Source organism: Amblyomma mixtum, chromosome 3, assembly GCF_055824585.1.
Source record: "Amblyomma mixtum isolate Tamu chromosome 3, ASM5582458v1, whole genome shotgun sequence".
Lineage (NCBI taxonomy): Eukaryota > Metazoa > Arthropoda > Arachnida > Ixodida > Ixodidae > Amblyomma > Amblyomma mixtum.
In genome coordinates this window covers 371,158,490-371,176,631 of record NC_143014.1, presented here as the reverse complement: position 1 = coordinate 371,176,631, position 18,142 = coordinate 371,158,490, and the positions used below count along the sequence as shown (strand labels likewise).

The 18,142-nt window shown below is 45.1% G+C and overlaps 1 long non-coding RNA gene across 7 annotated transcripts in view; it reads right to left on the bottom strand.

Annotated features, from left to right (window-relative positions):
• The window catches only part of LOC149356766 (uncharacterized), a 198,019-nt gene that overhangs the window by 87,254 nt on the left and 92,623 nt on the right, over window positions 1–18,142 (bottom strand). Inside the window, exon 1 of one of the 7 annotated variants that reach the window (XR_016291685.1) lies at window positions 7,791–8,637. The exons of the other annotated variants lie outside the window; for them this stretch is intronic. This is a non-coding gene — a long non-coding RNA (uncharacterized LOC149356766). Of the gene's footprint in view, window positions 1–7,790; window positions 8,638–18,142 lie in introns of those variants that run through there. 7 annotated transcript variants of the gene reach the window in all.

Here is an 18,142-nt window from a genome sequence, read left to right as displayed (position 1 = left end):
ATTCACTCATATGGCCATTATTATCTCTAAACCCTAGGGCCTCAAGGACAGTAACTCTGCCTGCATCGACATCCACACTGGAGTATCAGATGTTCAACTGTTTCTAGTGATTTAGCTCACAGTGCACCTGTGTCATCTTTTTGGATATATTGCTTTTTCTACTGGGCGTCCTGAGACACCCACCAAGCTTCAACAAGTAGGGCGCTGCTTCTCGAGCCATCATAGAATGATTCCTTCCTGATCTGCCTTTTCCAATTTCGGTACAGTTCTGCAATATGCTTCTTTTCCATTGAATCTAGTGTTTACCCTCTGCGTTTTTTACCTGTCGTTTAAGGCAGTTTACTTCTCTGTCCTTGTGTCCTGCAAAAGTGCTGGTTAGTTTATTTATCCTTTTTCGCCATTTCGAGCAAACGCACTTCGGTATAAGTATTTAAATAGCTTAGCTGCCCGCCTTTTATCGTCCAGTTTTCTCAGGTGTCCTTCATATAATATTTTACTGTCAGCTTCCGGTGCTTTGAACGATATACCTCCTGTACTGCCTCGCATATGGTTTTGCCAAGGGAACCTAGTGCTAAACTTCAAACAGCTGTCTGATTTATTCCCAACCCCGACTGAACGTATGCCTTAAGGATCGAAACTGCAGTCCCGAAAGGAAGCACTGGCACCATTAATCCTTCCAAACGCTTCTCAGTCCCTCATATTTCTTGTACCTCAAAATACCCTAAGTTTCATTATCCAGGCATCTCTTCGCCATTTGGCCCAGTACTCTGTTCGTGCTTTTCTGTCTATACATTTCTTTCGTTTACCCATACCCCTAGATATTTGTATTCAGCCTTTCTGGGCAATTCATGGCCTTGTATTGTAAGCACCTGATAAGTTGTACCGTTCAAATCATCAAACTTGACTTCATTGCACTAAGGCTAACACCTAATGCGTCTCCTTCGTCTCCACAACAATTAACTAGAATTTCCAAATCTCCCTGCCTTTATGCTAAGAGCATAATAACGTCCGCATACAGTAAACTGGGGAGCCTGTGCTCTACTACCATTCCGCTTAATCTGTACGGCAGATTATAAGCTAGATTGCATTCTTGTAGCCTTCTTCCCTATTTACCATACAAATCATGAACAGCGGAGGCGACAAAAGACAACCCTTCGATATCCTTGGAATACCTCGACAGTTGTCGTACTCCTTATCGCTTCCCATATACCTCACTTACCATCTGAGTGTATTTCCTATGGGAAACCAATTATCTTATCGCCGATAGCTTCATCATTTGGTATGTTCCAGACGAGCTCCATGTTCACGTTGTCGTATGCACCGCTTATTTCCAGGAAGGCTAAATACAGAGGTCAGTTTTCCGCCTTGGTTATTTCTATGCATCGGGCAAGCACGAGCAGACTATCATCTCAGCACCATCCTTTTCTGAACCCGTTCTGAAGTTTCCCAAATATCTTATTACTTTCTACCCATGACTGCATTTTTGATTTCACCGCCTGCATTGCCAGCCTGTATATAGAAGATGTTATCGTAATCAGACTGACGATTTTATGGGCATCGCATTGCCTTTCTCTTCATAAATCAAGTTCATTTTACTCTGCCAGCTCTGCGGAATCTGCTTGTATGTTGTCACTGTTTTCAATGCTTTTATCAACATTTGTTTTGCTTCTTGGACCAAGTTCATTAATCAGCTTGATTGTAATATCGTCTATATCTGCGGACATGCATTTAGAAATATTTGCTTCGACTTTTATTTCAATTAAGATTCCTCGGTTCTAATCTGCTTTCTAATGTGCTGGTCTGTGTTGCTGCCTCATTTGGGAGACTACCTTATTGTCGCTCCTCATTGACTCGATATAACTCATATAATTGAGAGCGTCGTCTCCCTTTAAATATTTTCCATCGGCACCAGGGATCCGTTCCTGCTTTCTTTGATTCTTTTACCCAGCTAACTTATATGGTTCCAGAAATTTCTTGGCCCACCTTTAGTTGCATTTCGAACTTAAGCCATCCAGTGATCAGTGTACTGCTTTATTTTACCATGCACAAGGTCCTGTACGTACTTCCAGTTTCATTTGTAGGTAAGTTTCCATACTGCATGCTTTTGATTCGTAAGAACAGCTTGTGCCACCTACATGCGCATTCTGCTTTTGCTTGTGCGCCGTGGATAATCCAGCCCGTGGATAAGCCAGCCCGTGTACTAACTTTGTAGGCTTTGGCATCAGTTTTATAGTGTCTGGTACGTTCATAATCGCCAGCACTGTCGGTTTTCTTACGCGGAGACGCGCAGCTGTTCGTTTTCGCCGTATCATCCATCAGTTTTGGAGTGTGATTAGTGGCTTCTTTTTGACCACTGTTTTTTTTTTTCAAAATCTGCTTTTCATCCCCATTGACAACATTGCAATACTTTTATCTCAGGTGACCTTTTCCTCGCCTATAATGTGTTCAGCGCTGCGATCAAGGTCCTCTGCTTTAACAGAGCATTAATTCGCCCTCGGTAGCGGCCTCTTAGTGTACGCTACTCGTCCCATAAACTTATGTTTTATAAGAAACCAGCACGGTCCATGCCCGCCTATCTCAACGTCCGGTCCTGCGCGTTCTCTAGCGCTTTATGCATATTCCGCAATTATTCACCGGCACTATTTTTACCCAGCCGCAAGAAAAGCCTCCGCCAGTGTCATTATCAGCCATGAGGAAGTTTCAAATGCTAGCGTCACTGCCCACGCGCACACATAACCACCTGGATAGGGCAACTTGTTAGCGGTTTACGGCGCGCCATGCAACACCGACGAGCTCTGCATTTGCATTGTACACCGCTTTAAAGACGCAAAACAAAACCTTGCTCCGGAAGCGCACGTTACATGCTCCATTGCGGTCTTCAGTGGTGAAGCTTTGAGCACCGCCCGCAAGTCATTTTGAAAATAGTATTTCCGCTGTGCAGGCTCTCTCTTCAGTTGCGCTAGTTGGTCATCCAGGATCTGTGATGAACCAGCGCACAAAGACAACGAAGAAGTGGAAGGAGGTTGTCGTTGACTGAAGTCCTGAACTAACAGGTTTTTGTTATCATTTATTTTATTAATAAATACAGCGATCCCATGTGCCATTTTAGCACGGTGGAGTACAATATGATACATGTTACTGACAGGCAACAAGAAGGCAATATAACGAGCACACAAAGTTCAATACAAAGCAACAACTGAAACCAAATGACTCATGGCAAACAGAAACATTGCAATTGTTGTAATGAGGGTCCCAGATTGAGAAACGAGCAAAAGAGGTTTAGAGAAGGTAGCAAAACAGTGCCATCGTCTAGCTTGTTCCATTCAGTAAAAGTCCTGGGAAAGAGCGCATATTTGATGCAGTTATATTCTGTGGAATAAGGAGTTATTGTCAAGGCGTGTGTTGGTCGCGTATACCATATCCTTCTGAAATTATTCCAGAAGAAACGGGGACAACATATTTATCCAGTTTCTAGTCCAGACCCGTGACGTAGAAAGCTAGGTAAGAGCCATTTTAATTTGAAGACGTGTCAGGAGATACCAGAAAACGGCAAACGGTCGGGCGAGTAGGAAAAATTTTTCTGCGCCATGCGAGAAGGAGAGGCACTAGCCAGCAAAATGTGAACAGTTGCTCATTTTTTCGACACACCCAAAGGTTGCTCAGATGACTGGCCCACAAGAAACACGGCAAGAAAAAACCCCGAACATAAAACAAAAAACATGATCTCATAAGCAAAAAACGATAAAATAGGTAAAAGACCAAAAAGCGACACGGCAGAAAGCCAAAAAGTGCAGTGAAATAAAAGTCAAGGAAACAATTGATGAAGGGCACAAAACATAAAAAAATAACGCAAACGTTTGCATGACTAAATTCTGGAATCGCATAACAGATCTTTTTGTGATAGTAAAACTGGTCCTTCTTATGCACTAGTCCTTCAACACTAGTATCAAGGCTATCTGAGGGATTTCACAAGGGCGTCTGTTTCTATCCATCGCTATTGCTTCACTATTACTCGCTGGCTAGTGCTACTCCTTCTTTTCCCGCAAAAAAAAAAAATCCTACTTGTCACGCCGCTTTCCGACTTTTGGTGTCTTTTGACACGTTTTCAAATCAAAATTGTTCCTACCTAGCTTTATACGTCACGGGTCTTGGCTAGAAACTGTTTAAACAAGTTGTCCCCGTTTCTTCTGGAATAAAAGTTGTTGGTTCAACGCTTACGTCAATGCCACGCTTCTACTGGTGCGTTGTGTTTTTGCGCTGGTTCTTCACAAGGATGGGTAGCTATCACCGAATTTCTCTCAGCCAGCTAGTATCGCCGTGCCAGCCAACCTGTCCGAAAACAGCGGCTGAGTCTGCGCTCCCGAATCCCCACCGGCGCTCCTCGCACGCCTAGATGGCAGAGATGGTCGACAGTTGTGCGCACCCGATGCCGATCTGGTCCCAACCGGTTCTCTCGTTTCTCTCATCCTCTTCCTTCTCGCTACATTTTTCTTTCCGTCAACGCGCCGTGGACGGAGCGAGAAAGAGCAGCGGTGTGGAAAGAAGCGAGCCACGTGGAGGGGGGTAAGAGGGGGAAAGAAAGATGGCGGGCGTCGTCGTCTCTTTAAAAATGCGCGGCTCCTCCCTCGCGTTTTGAAGGGGGCGGAGCGAGCTCGGGAGCCGGCGGGGGAGAGAAGGGGAGGATCCTGCTCGGCTAACAGCCGGAGGCATAAGGAGACATAATTGACAACGGAGCACTGGGAGAGGGAGTGGGACAGTGCAGCCACACTGAACGTGCACGCGCTACAGACAGGGACAAGAGCGAGCTCGGATTATTCCTGTGCGCTGCTCGTTTTGCTCGGCTGTATTTTAGCGGTGTCTTCGTTCGTTGCGACGCCCGGCTGCCTCCCCTTTTGTCTCTTTCTTCCTAAGCGGGGCATTTTGGGCGGTGAGAGCAAGGACTTTGGGCGTTCTTGTTGTTTGCATGAAATAGACAACCAAAAAAGTTCCTTATTATTTCGGTCGCTTTGCTGCCGAAATAGACAAGTAGGTTAACCACTGCTAGAAGCCGATAAAACAAGGAAAAATAAAACGCATGCAGCTATTCAAGCGGCGTCACGGGCGCGATTTTTTGTCCAGCGCGTAGCTTCAGCTGTGCAAGCCAGAACAGATGGCGATAACCCATTAGACTCGCACGCGGCCGTTCCCCGTGCTTCGTGCGCACAAAAGGAGGGCGGCCGGGCGTAATACTCCCTATCATCTTATTCAGATCTCGTCACACTATGCTGCTGATAGTTTTCGGACGCCCGTCGTTTAGTGAAAAAAGAAAATGGCGGCGCCATTTTCTCTCCGCGCTTTATATTTCAGGCACTCCGCCGCCCAGCTCAGGTCAATTGATACATACAGAAAAAATGCAGAAAAGAAAACTTTTACCTACCAAAAATGAGGCGCGAAAAGACAGCTTTAAATAAAAATATCAATGTGAAGCACAAAAAAGAACGTAGGAAACAATACAAATTAAAGCATAGAAAGAATGCACAAATGAAGTAAAAGCGATATGCTAGAGAGGCGAACTAACCAAAACGAACTACGCAGAATGGAAAGCTGCGAGCTTAAGTTGTAAACGAAAACATCCAGAATCGGAGGATATCCAAATTAAGACTGTAAGAATTGAGCAAGTTTCGCATTCTGTGCACAGTGTAGAGGGAGGTGAAAGCGCAAGAACCTAGGTGTTTCTTTGTCGCTGACACGGAAGCGAACACTCGCTAGGAGCGGAGGGCAGAGAATATGACCACGTACAAAAAAAAAATTCTGCCTGCCGCAGGAAAGTAGTTCTGAGAAGCACCGACTCTGGAACGTTTCTTCTTTTTTTAGTACGAGCGCGAGACTAGGTGTTTTTCTATTTATTAGTTAATTTTGTATTTTTGTCTTGTTTCTGCTGTTACGACAATTTGTTGATTTATTTTATTTTATCAGGAACAGTTCCGAGATGAATGCATTTTTACTCATTTAACAGTGGTCGTGCATTTCAGGTGTTCTGAAAGCATACGAACACCCCATTAATGAGGAAATTATTGAAAACATGCCAAACTGCCGAGAAGCACCTTTTCACTTCCTTCTGTAGCCGCCGTGGTGGCTCAGTGGTTATGGCGCTCGGTTGCTCACCCGAAAGACGCGGGTTCGATCCCGGCCGCGGCGGTCGAATTTCGATGGAGGCGAAATTCTAGAGGCAAGTGTACTGTGCCGTGTCAGGGCACGTTCAAGAACCCCAGGTGGTAGAAATTTCCGGAGCCCTTCGCTGCGGCGTCCCTCATAGCCTGAGTCGCTTTGGGACTTTAAACACCCATAAACCATGAACCAAACTTCCTGCTCTTCCCGTAAAAGATGTTAGCGTGAAGGGAGATGCGCCAGTTGCACTCTGTTGCAGTCCCTTTCTCAAAGGAGAGATGGGTTGCCCCTTAATCTACGTGATCCGAAACTCCAGGCTGTTGCTACCAGCCGTCAAGATCCCGTGTAAAGGGCACTTGTTAGAACTATGGTGCTTTCTCTCCACCAGTAGGTGTCCCGACTTGCTCCTCGCGTTCGCACGGCGTTTGTCCTCTTTCTCTCAACACAACAGGACAGAGCGTGAGATTGAGGGCCCCTGCATTCCTTGCACTTCGGAGACCTCCTTCTGTATACACGTATGATGTAACCTGTACTTCGCTAACATGCAGTAAATCGGCTTGGGCAAATGCATCTGGTATACACGCAATACATGCGAAGTTTTGCTCTTCCGCTGTTGTGAAGCCGAATTTCTTTATAAGGGCGTCTAAGCACAGTTACGTGGCTCAGTTCCGCCCAACATGTTTTTCTCCCTTCGCCAACGTCAGCAAAAGAGCAGTTTCGCGACATCAAGCGTGCCAGACTGTACAGACGTAATTCTTCACGAGTTTTAGCCTTTTCGGCGGATTGAAAATACTTAACATTTTCAGACCACACAAGTCCTTTTTGCCGTTGCTTTTGTAAGCAGCCATAAGCCTCGAGCGTACCAGAAGCTTGGAAGAGCGCTAACATCTTCTTAATCCATGAGAAAGCGGACGTCAAAGACTTGAAATCTTGCAGACCAATCAGCTTAGAGTCCGTTGCCCACAGGGTGTTTACTCAGGCAATCGTTAACAGAGTCAGGGCAACCTTAAATTTCTATCAACCAAATGAGTAGACATGCTTTCGTAAAGGCTAGTCTACAATTGACCATATTCGCGTAGTAAATCAGGTGATAGAGAAATCCGCAGAATATAATGATATTCCCTCAGCAGGGCAAGAGGGACAAACAACAGACAGGCGCTGAGTGTTGCATGCAGCGCCTGTCTGTGTCCGTTTCGTGCCGTCCCTGTTGAGCTGTTGAGTCAATGTGAATAGCAACTCGCCCAACACTAGAGGTGATTGACGCCCAGGAAACTATGCGTACCCATCTTCGCCATATCCTGCAAGGGAAGAAGCACTTCCTGCACCGTGTCCACCTAACTCACAGCAACTCTAGTTTTGGCCAGGCAGTGCAGCTCCTGCCCCTCCCTACTATTAATCAGCCACAGAAACTGCTACCTCTGGCCTTTCCTCCATGGACACTCTCTCCTCTAAAGGTGAAGAAGTTTGTTCCAGGTGTGAATGCAAAGAGCCGCATGCCACAGGCAGCGCTTCTGCAAGCTACTCTCGCCTACTTAACCGAGGAATATAGGCAGCACACCCATATCTTCACCGATGGTTCAACTACTAAAGAAACCTTTTCTTGTGGCCTTTATGTGCCCTCAACAGGCCATGCCTATTCTTACCGGCTGCAGCGGAGGACATCCTCTACGACAGCTGAGCTTCACGGCATTAAGGAAGCTGTTTCTTACATCCTGCGCCGAACCGTCGGCCGTTGGGTTATCTTCACCGATTCAAAAGCATCTCTGGAGATCCTGGCCAACCTGCTGAAGAAAACGAATCACCAGCCAGTTTTCATGGACATCGGGTACCTACATCATTTAGCTGTTGCCGCAGGCCACTGCATAACATTTCAGTGGGTACCTGCTCACTGTGGCATTCAGGCTAATGAAAAAGCAGATGAAGCGGCCCGTAAGGGCCATCAACATCGCAGATATATTCGAACTTTTTTCACGAAATTTTATGCGTCCCAAATGGCTAAAAGTTTTGCTTCCGAAGAAACGTATCGGCTTTGGAGTTTGCCGACACATCAGTACCAATTTCATCACTCTATCGACCCACATCTTAGATCAAGACTCTCACCCAGAATTCCTCGACATCCGGAAACACTTTATCATCGACTTCGTCTGAATGCTGCATATACAAATGGCTTGCGATACCGTTTTGGACAAATGAGCAGTCCGCTTTGTGACAACTGTGCCTCGATAGAAACTGGGGAACATATCTTGCTTGAGTGCCCTGCGTATGCTAACGAGCGTGCGTACTATGAACATTGCATGCAGAAGCTCTGCCCAGTGCCCCTAACAATGGACTAAGTTTTAGGTCCCTTAGCCTGCCTTAGGCAACAGAGACTTGCAATGAACTTTCTATTTACATATTTAAAAGACATTGGACATCTCGATAAGCTTTAATTTCACTTGCACGTTACCTCCATGCATTCTTCATGCAGTGAACTTCGTCAGCCCATTTGTCGGATTAAGCACTCCATCATTCCTTAGGTTACGTCAATACTGGCCATTGCATACTTAGTACGCATTTCATGGCCGCATTTTATCTCAGTTTCTTTTACCTCTTCCACACTGCTCTCCTTCTGTCTTTATCTCCCAAATTCCCCTCCCTACTCAGAGTAGCATGCCAGCGATTTTTAAACGCCGGCTAAATTCTCTGTATTTCATTAGAGTCTCTCTCTCTCTCTCCAACATAGCAACTCGCCCAAATTTCTGCTTTGCTCCTTACCCAGAATATAACTGTAGCCTACATATAGCCTTCACTGTTTACGAAAAAGCATTTGAATCAGTCCAAAACCTCAGCAGTCATTCAGTCATTACAGAATCAGTCTGTAGATGAGCCTTGCGTAGAAATACTGGAGGATATCTATAACGGCTCCACAGCCACCATAGTCCTTCAAAGGTAAGCAGTAAAATTCCAGTAAGAAAGGGTGTCAGGCAGGGAGACACGATCTCGCCAATGCTATTTACCGCCAGTTTACATGCAGGAGGTAGTCCGAGGCCTGGATTGCAACAATTGGGGATAAGAATTAATCGAGACTACCTAAGTAATTTGCGATTCGCCAATGACGTTGCCTTGCTAAGTCACATCGTGAGATAAAGTGCAAAGCATGATCAATGAGTTAGGCACAGCAGAATGATGAGTCTAAAAATTAATGGGCAGTAAAAAAAAAATGTGCAGCAGCCTCGGAACGGGACAGCAGTTCTATATAGGCGGTAGAAGTGGTACGGGAAGCGTGTTCGCCAAATGCAGCCGGTACAGCCAGCGATGACAGCGCCGCCCACCGGCAGGTAGCAGCAACCATTAAGGCTCGTTATAAATATTCATTCACAACGACGGCTTGACATCGTTGGGAAGGGGTTTATTTTTGGGATTTATTGCAGCGAACATTAAAGAAAGAATTTCCACTAGACCCGTATGGCATCCGGTTCTTATGTGTTGAAAATGAGGATGGGGTGCCTTTCGATTTAATAATGCTGACAGGCCTCCACTGTATATGGCGCTCCAGAATGGCAGGCTGGCATTTTGACAGTGACGCAAGACCTGCCAGAATTTACTTTCGCGAAAGTATGGAGATGTTTCTGGCCATTCAGAAAGCCGCTGCGGAGCCTCCGGAGTGGCTCTCAAGACTAGAGCCGCTCTGTACGTTGCGTGAATTTTAATTGGACGAAGCCAGATTTATGCTGGCTGACCACAAGTCGTGTGTACATAGTTATTGTCTTTTGTTGATTGTTTGTGTTGTCCAGTTTTTTGTGTCAAAGCCAGGCAATAAAGAAAAAAAAAAAAGTCGCTATGGCGCAGTGGATTAGAGGCACGTGTTGCGTATGGAAGGTCGGCCGTTCGACTCCGCTCTCTGTACTGTAATTTTATAGTTTTTTTTTAATTTCATTTCTTAATTTCCTTCCCTTTTAGGTCGCAAATCGTGATGCTTAGTGCCATATAACGCCGTTTAAGCATTATTTAGGGAATAATTACCCGTTTTAGGTAAACCGTTGTGACAATCGTCAGTCACCGTGATCAATTCATCGTGGTTTCAAGCCTTGTGGCTGTACAGGCTGCAGTTGGCGAATACGCGTACGGGAAAGCGTCTACTTCGGACAGGTATTGACCGCAGATTAGGATAGTTAAATAAATACAAAAATAAGAATATGGCGGAGCGCATTTGGCAGGTTGCCTGAGATGACCGAATGACAGCTTACCAATATTCCTGAAAATAAAAGTATATAACAGCTGTATCGTTCTTTGTGCGAATCTTTGATTAGCAGTCATAAGAAAGAGCAATGCCCTCCTTTCGCAGTTAGAGCTGTAGGCTACGAGTTAAAAGATGCAACACTGACGTCCATTTGGCGGGCCGCAACACAAAGTCAGTGAGTTAGCTTTGTCACTGTCATGTCACGCAAAGATGAAAAGTACCTTTCGCTGTTGATAACGGAAGATAATAAACTTGCGCCACATCTCAGTGCATCAGACAGGCTAGAGGCTACGTATGAGGCATCGCCATCGAAGACAGACATAATGGGGGGTTTGCTGAACCTGCCTGGGGCCTGCCGCGATCTCTAACGCCGTGCATGATGATTATGAACACCGGCGCACACCCTCCATCCCGGGTATACCGAACGCGGCAGCATTTTACACAGCGTATATGGTCCCTGTTTTTGGAATAGTCATGGAAGAAAAATACCATAGACCTTATTCGAACTTCGCTTCAATTATTCCAAGGTATTCGAAAACTTCAGCACATGTTCGATTCGTTTCGAACAATTTTGAAAATGAACTATTTCATTCATTCGAATAATCGGATGGGAGGATATTTCATTCGGTGTTAGGAATTTCGGAATATTCGTGAACCCCTAATATTTTTAAAAGCTGTGGAACATCTTAGCTGAAAATCCGGTGTCCTGCGCATGGTGAGCCAACTCACTTGTTGCCCTTTCTGGACGTGTGCGCCTTACAGAATTTTGATGTGCGGGCGGAGTGAGGGAGTGACGGTGACGTGAGGCCGTATGCCGAGATCGCTGTATTCGACCCGGTCAAGTAAGGCGCGAGTAGGGTCAGGGCAGTACTGATATTCAATACAACAATAAAAAGAAGCTGCAGAAATGTCCGTATAGTTTTAAGAACCGGTAAACGAAGCTTCTCTGTTGCGCCGCCACTGGTTCGAGTCCCACTTCGGGGTTAGAGTATGGTAGTTGTTTTTTACTGCGTTATTGCTATAGCCCTATTTGCCAAGAATAAGCGTGGTCTGCGTGTACGCTCCTGTGCTGTGCGTGCGCCTGTGCACGTGCATATGCATGCGTGTGTAGTCTGCTTCTTTGATCTCCACCCCGGTGGGCCCACATCCGAGCGCTCGCTGGCGAATATGCATCTTCACCCACCTTCACTCCCACCCACCTGCAGCCGATTTAGCCAGTGCGGATTGCTGTGAATTCTTCACGTATGTCGTCACCGCCCAAGCGTTCTACGGACGAGCGCCAACAAGCATAAGCTTCTCGTCTCTGACACCAAGAACACGAAGTGCGACAGCAAGAGGCAGATATAAGCCGCCGCACAGAGAATTCAAGCTCCAGCAGTCCGAGAACCGCGTGACGAAGCTGCCCGCTAGCCATTGGCATTTTTTTTCTTATATATAAGCACAACAATTTCAGCGCATCGATGTAACACCAAAGCATTTCATCGCAACTACATATTACTCCAGAAGCATCTTTATGGGCATTATCATTATCGCTTCTCAGGGAGAGCACGCATTCCCGCATTGCCCCTTTGTGTAATCGATAGTTGTTTTTTTTTCTCGTTAGCATCTCTACCGCTGTCACAAGCCCTCCTTTCCTTGATGGTTTTTGTCGCTTACAACAAGGAATATTCAGATTCTGGAGAAAAAAGAAACTTTATCCCTTTATATGTCATTTTTTTAATACTCTAGGAGTAATAGCTGGCGTTTAACATGTGGGAGAAACACAGGGTTTATCACGGACACTATAATGGAGATCTCCAAATTAATGTGCACAAGCTGGGATTCCGCAACATGTACTGACTTCGCACAGCACGCGCACGTTTTGCGCATTTCCTTTGCCTTTGAAATGCAGTCTCTGCGACCTTGGTCAGCAGCCGATCGCCTCAGCCACTGAGCTATCGTGAGCGGTCTTATTTAGCATTCGCTTTCTCAGACAACGAATAGCTCCGAAAGTAAATCTTGAATAGCGAGGTTAGGTTGTTGCGCCTGTGTTTCACATTGATAGTACATTTATAGCATTCGTTATAGATTACACAACGAAATGTAAGCTATTCTCACTCGGTGCTTTATTAGAGCAGTGCGAACAGTTTGATGAAAAACATACTCAAACATGTGAAAGGGGGAAATCTTAATAAGCACAAGATTTCACACCACTCTGGCTTTCAGTGCTTCATAATTACGGAAAGCTCATTACAGAAACGCCAGTCAGACTTCTTCGTAGACAGAAGACTTCCTTCAGTTTTGATGGCGCATAGACTGGATGCCATTTTCGCAATGCCTGTAGCGAATGCAGCTTGGGTTGGGCAAATGTACGCGCTAGCACATCTTTTTGTCTGAAAGAGAATAGAATGCCGGGTTGGAAAAAAGTAGGGCTGAACCGAGTCCCGAACCTCTTCGAAACAGTTCCTTTCAATCGTTCTGGTTCGATTTCAGTTCCAAGATGGTGAAAAAATATGAGTTCGGTTCGGCTCCTGTTCGGGGCAAAAATATGGGCTCGGTTCCGGTTTCGCGCTCAGGTTCGGTTACTGTTCGACACCCTGATTTTTGACGTGATGCAGCCAAAGTTGGTTTGGCCACAGCACGGAAGCTAACCACATTTTTGAAATTATAAAAAACTAGTATGGATGATGCTTAAGGTGGGCTATACACGCCTCTGAATAATTTAGGAGCCTAAAAATAATAGTTAAAAAGTTAACTATTCAGTATTTGTTCCCCCGCCAGATAGTTAGCACATCTTAGCTGTATTCTCATGTACTGCACGGCTGACAATACTATTCCGAAAAGAAGCTCCCTTTAACTCAAAAAGCGTATTCTCAAACATTGTAGGAAATCTTAGGTGAAACACCCTGTATACGGGAAGCAAGAGCGTGACCGCACTGGGCTGTTTGAATCAGCCGCGCTAGGTGATGAAGTTGCGACGTCATGACTGTATAGATTAGGCCTTTTTTTGGTCGGCAACGCCGACACCAGTTTTTCTGCGACACGGGACCTTTAGTGCTAGCGGGTTAAAACTGTCGAACCAACGGCTGCTCCCGCCGGCGTTGGCAGCCATCCAGGCCTCCCCGAGACGATACGGAGCAAGCCGAGCATCGTACTGCACGCGGTTTTTGCAAAGTTGTGGCCGCTATTCCCGAAGTTCCCTTGCACAGCCTATTAAAGACTTGTTTCTTGTCAAAGAACTTAGTGTAAACTGCAGGTTTCATATTCAAAGGATAATACCATTGCTTCTGACACCCGTGCAATTCAGGTCAAGACTAAACTGAAGTCAAGCTGTCGACTTCGAGAAATGTAATACAGGGACCGCAGTGAGTTGGTGGTTAGCACTGGAAAAATGTAGCGCTCTGCTTAATAGGTAGGCTCGCAATTATCGCAAACGCGTTCAGAGTGGAACGAGGGCAGGAGTCAACACCGAGCAGGTGGTTACCGATATCTTCAAGCAATTTTGTGGAACGGGTGGAACGGCACGTTGATGCAACGGTCGGCGCTCGACATTTTGCCAGCGATGACAAATTGCACACCGTGATATGCGCTGTAAGCTGTTTGAGTGGGCGCACGGATAACAGTCCTTGGTTAGTCAAGCGCGCTCCCTGTTCTTTCACACTTACGCGTAAATATTGTTGAACCAACTTCAAGCAGATAAGCTGGACGAGTAGCCATCAATAAACTCCCCTGGGGAGTTAAGTAAAATCAAGTCCCATTTCGACACGGAATAAAATCAGGCGATGCAGCTTTTGTACCTCGTCAAGCAGCGCAGAAAATTTGATGATAGCATGTGCTGATACATTAGCACGCAGGGGTGCTCATATTAATTCGAAAGTATTATTAGCCCCGTTACAAGTAAAGCCGACGGCGTGTGTGTACTCGCAGATAGTGGAGAAAATCCCAGAATTTGCATGAAAAATAGCCGAGCACCGCCACTTCAGACATACATATCGTTCGTTATATATTTTAGCCACTCGCCAATCTACATGTGGCTTCAGTTTTCGCGACATTCGTACCAAAACTGCGACGAAACCGTTTGTCGTAGAGCGTGCGGGGTGGTTTCATACCATTTCTCGTTGCATATAGACTAAATGCGCTAGCCAAGTTGGAGGCTAGCTTGCGACAGGGATTCGAACCGACAACATATGCACCTTCAGTTGTATGCGTTCTTAGAGTTTCGTATCAAAACTGTGATGAAATCTTTCGTCGTACAGCGTTCCGGATGGTGTCATATGCGCTTGTGTGTGTGTGTGTCTGGTGTGTGTGTGTGTGGATGGGTGGGTGTCAATGCACCCAGGAACAGTAAGGCGTCCGCATTCCCACACGTAAGTAGTCTTAAGTGACCATTATGAAGTTTGCAGCGCTCTGAAATACGGACAACACGAAGGAGACACCACACGTGCTTTCAACTGAATGTTTATAAAAAGATGTACAAAAAGATGCCTAAAATGATGTATAAAAAGATGTACATTAATTGAATAATCATTCAGTTGAAAGTTAGCGCATGTGGTGTCTCTCCTTCACGTTGTCCGTGTTTCCGAGCGCTGCATACTCCATAATGAGCAGCCAACTTGCCCAAATCAGCTACCCTCATATTTAAGCGTCTCCGGCGAATTTTTTTGAGCAGTTAGCACTTGTATTGAAATTGCTTTACTAGCAGATTGGCGTTGGAGAGGAATTCTACTCTATGGATACATCTCATAGGCTTCCCTTTCTTTTTTGATCCAAGGCCGAAAACAGGAGCTGAAAACTTTGCCCGCTCGCTATCTTCATAAAAATCTACGTACGGCACCACGACCGGTTTCACCTCTTGCCGAGGGACCTCTGCACTCACTGCTCTTCTCTTCATTTTCTGCACGCGGCTTTCGCGACCCCTGACACCTGTATTTATATATATGAACGACGTGTATTGTTTAAAGAATAAAAACTGAATTGAATTTAAACTGAAAGCAACCAGGGAATCTGCAAGAAGCCAGCCTGGCCAATTCGTTTTAAAAACTCGACTACATATTGTGAGCGCATAACTTCCTCAGCGCAGATTCAAGGCAGAGGGATGCAATACCTCCTTTCATTAATTTTGAATGCGATGAGTCAACTGGATGGCACCTTTCTTCCACGCGCGGGGCATAACTCCAGTGCACCTGGATCTTATTATATATAAGACAGAATTAGAGTAACTGTCGAAGAAAATAAATGCTCAGGCCTAAAAACAGTAAACAATTATCCTCAGGCAGTTTGCTCGCAAAATACAAGCCATTTAGGTGTTCTCTATCTGGATGAAACTTTCTCCACAGCTTTTGCGAAGTTCCGACTTGCATCCTTCGTTGAAAGAATAAAAAAAATCACCCAATACCTAAAAACTTTAAAACCGTGTCACCTGATCAAACTCGGATCAAAGCGTAGTCTATTCTTGAAAGAAAAATGTTGCATATCACAGGTGCGCCACACGATTTAAATCATATGCCAGCTTTCTGTAGAAAAAAAGTGCTGGTCAGTTGTTGCAAATGTTCAATGTAGTAAAACTTTAAAAGGGTTAAAAATCATCAATAGAGATACCGGCACAGTTCTGAAACGCAATAGGGACATTTATTTGAACACACTGAGTGCAGTAAATTCGGCTTCATGGATAACGAAATAAAATTAATCAACAACATCCACAGAAAAGGCCCGACTAACATCACCGTCAGTTGTCAGGACTTGACAAAATTCATCGGATATTTTCATTGAAAACGTATCTTCTACATCTAGCTTACTCAAACGCTTAAGCAAGTAAGGGCTATGCTGCCTCTGCTATGACCACTTTTAACTGAGCAAGACGACCTTTGTGCTCAGGCAATGAATGATAACTTATGCACATACTGACGTGGTGTGAAAGGAAAGTAGGAAATAGGGTAGCTAAGCCGATACTGGCAATCTCTCGTAGGAGGCAAACGATTTTATTCACATGCGAATAAGCATGCGTATGGGGCGAGCATTATATACAATATTGAATTAGATCAATTGTCGAGGCAAATAAATTAGCGGAAGATAAAGAGATAAGGAAGCACTATATCAGAAGCACTGAATAACCTCTAAAGTACGGAGGTAGGATCAGAAGAGGAAGGAGAAAACACCGCCCGGGAAAAAAGCAGAGGTATATAGTAAGGAACCAAGACAGCAATGCATTAGCAGTTTCAAAAAGATAGTTAAGGAGCAGAAAAAAATTCTATGCTTATCCTTAGCCACACAGGTATTGTTAGAAGCAGTACCAGTAAGTAACTTAAATGGAAGTACTTTAAAAGATGCGGAGCGAAAACAAGCAGGAGAGAGTTACTGGAGGATGGCGGAAATGTCACGCTGGAAAAGCTGTCAACCATGCGTACACTATGCCTCGAGTCTACGGGAAATGTTTCAGGCACGCTGGTAACTTGGGGCCATAATGCGCCAAGGCATGAACGAATGCTAACACATTACTAATTCATAAGAAGGCGACGTCAGGACTGAAATATTATGCTCCAGTTACTTTACTGCTAGCCATTCACAAGATACTCACAAATAAAATAGCTCATAGGATTATAGCATCGCCAGGCTTCAATCAACACTGGAAAAAGAGCGGCTTTCGCAAAGGGTACTCGACAATAGACCATAGAGACGCCTTCAGATAGTAGATGAATCCGATAGAGGACGACTCCCCGCTCCACATATGTACCGCGCGTTATAGACGCCATCAGTTAGACTTCGTTTGCTTACTTATTAATATATTCGTTTGCGTTCTTTAGTTCCCGCAAAAAAAATTCCTGCCTATAGGCAACGATGCCCCTCGTATATAGTCCATACAAAACAAAAACGAAGTAAGGCATGCATCAGATACTATAGCGACCCTAACCTAAATGTTAGACCCTATTGCGCGAGTTAAACTTGAGGTAAATGCGCGATGAATAAGAGACATTTGTGGCAGTCAGAATAAAAAGACGGATGGTTTCTTACACTTTTCCTCAGCACTGCTCAGTCAAGTGCAGAGGCCAGATCAGGACAGCGAAGTGATCCTTCAAAACATCTTTGTAGAAATACATCTTGTAGATTGCTCTGCCCAAGCCCATTTATTCCTCTAGATTTCGACTAGGATGTCATTAATTCGCGTTTGATCCCTCACCCAGTCTGACCTCTGCCTGTCTCTTAACGTTACACCTATCAATTTTCTTTCCAGAGCTCGCTGTGTTAAGTTACGCCCCTTTTCGTTAGCATCCATGTTTCTGCCCCATAGGTGAGTACCGGTAAGATACAGCAGTTATATGCTTTCCTATCAAAGGATATTGGGAAACTTCCAATCATTATCTGAGAGAACCTGCCAAATGCGGTCTACCCCATTCGTATTCTTCTACTTATGTCGCTCTCGTGATCTATATCTTCGGCCACTACCTGCCATATGTAGGCGTATTCCCTTACCACTTCCAGCACCTCGCTACCTTATGTAAACTGGTGTTCTCTTGCGAGACTGTTGAACATTACTTTAGTTTCCTGCATATTACTTCTTAGATCCACCGCTCTGCTATGCGTATCTAACTTATTGATCATATCCTGAGTGACTTAGCAAGGCAACGTCATCATCGAACTGCAGATTGCCAAGGTATTCGCATTACCTTTTCTAATGTGATCACGTTAAAGTTGTTCTTTCTCTCTCGTGAAAGAAATGGCTGCCTTTCCCCTCCAATTTAATATTACGGCGTTCCGCCCGCGCCACTTGGTCACAGCTTCAATATTGAAGAGAATAGAAGA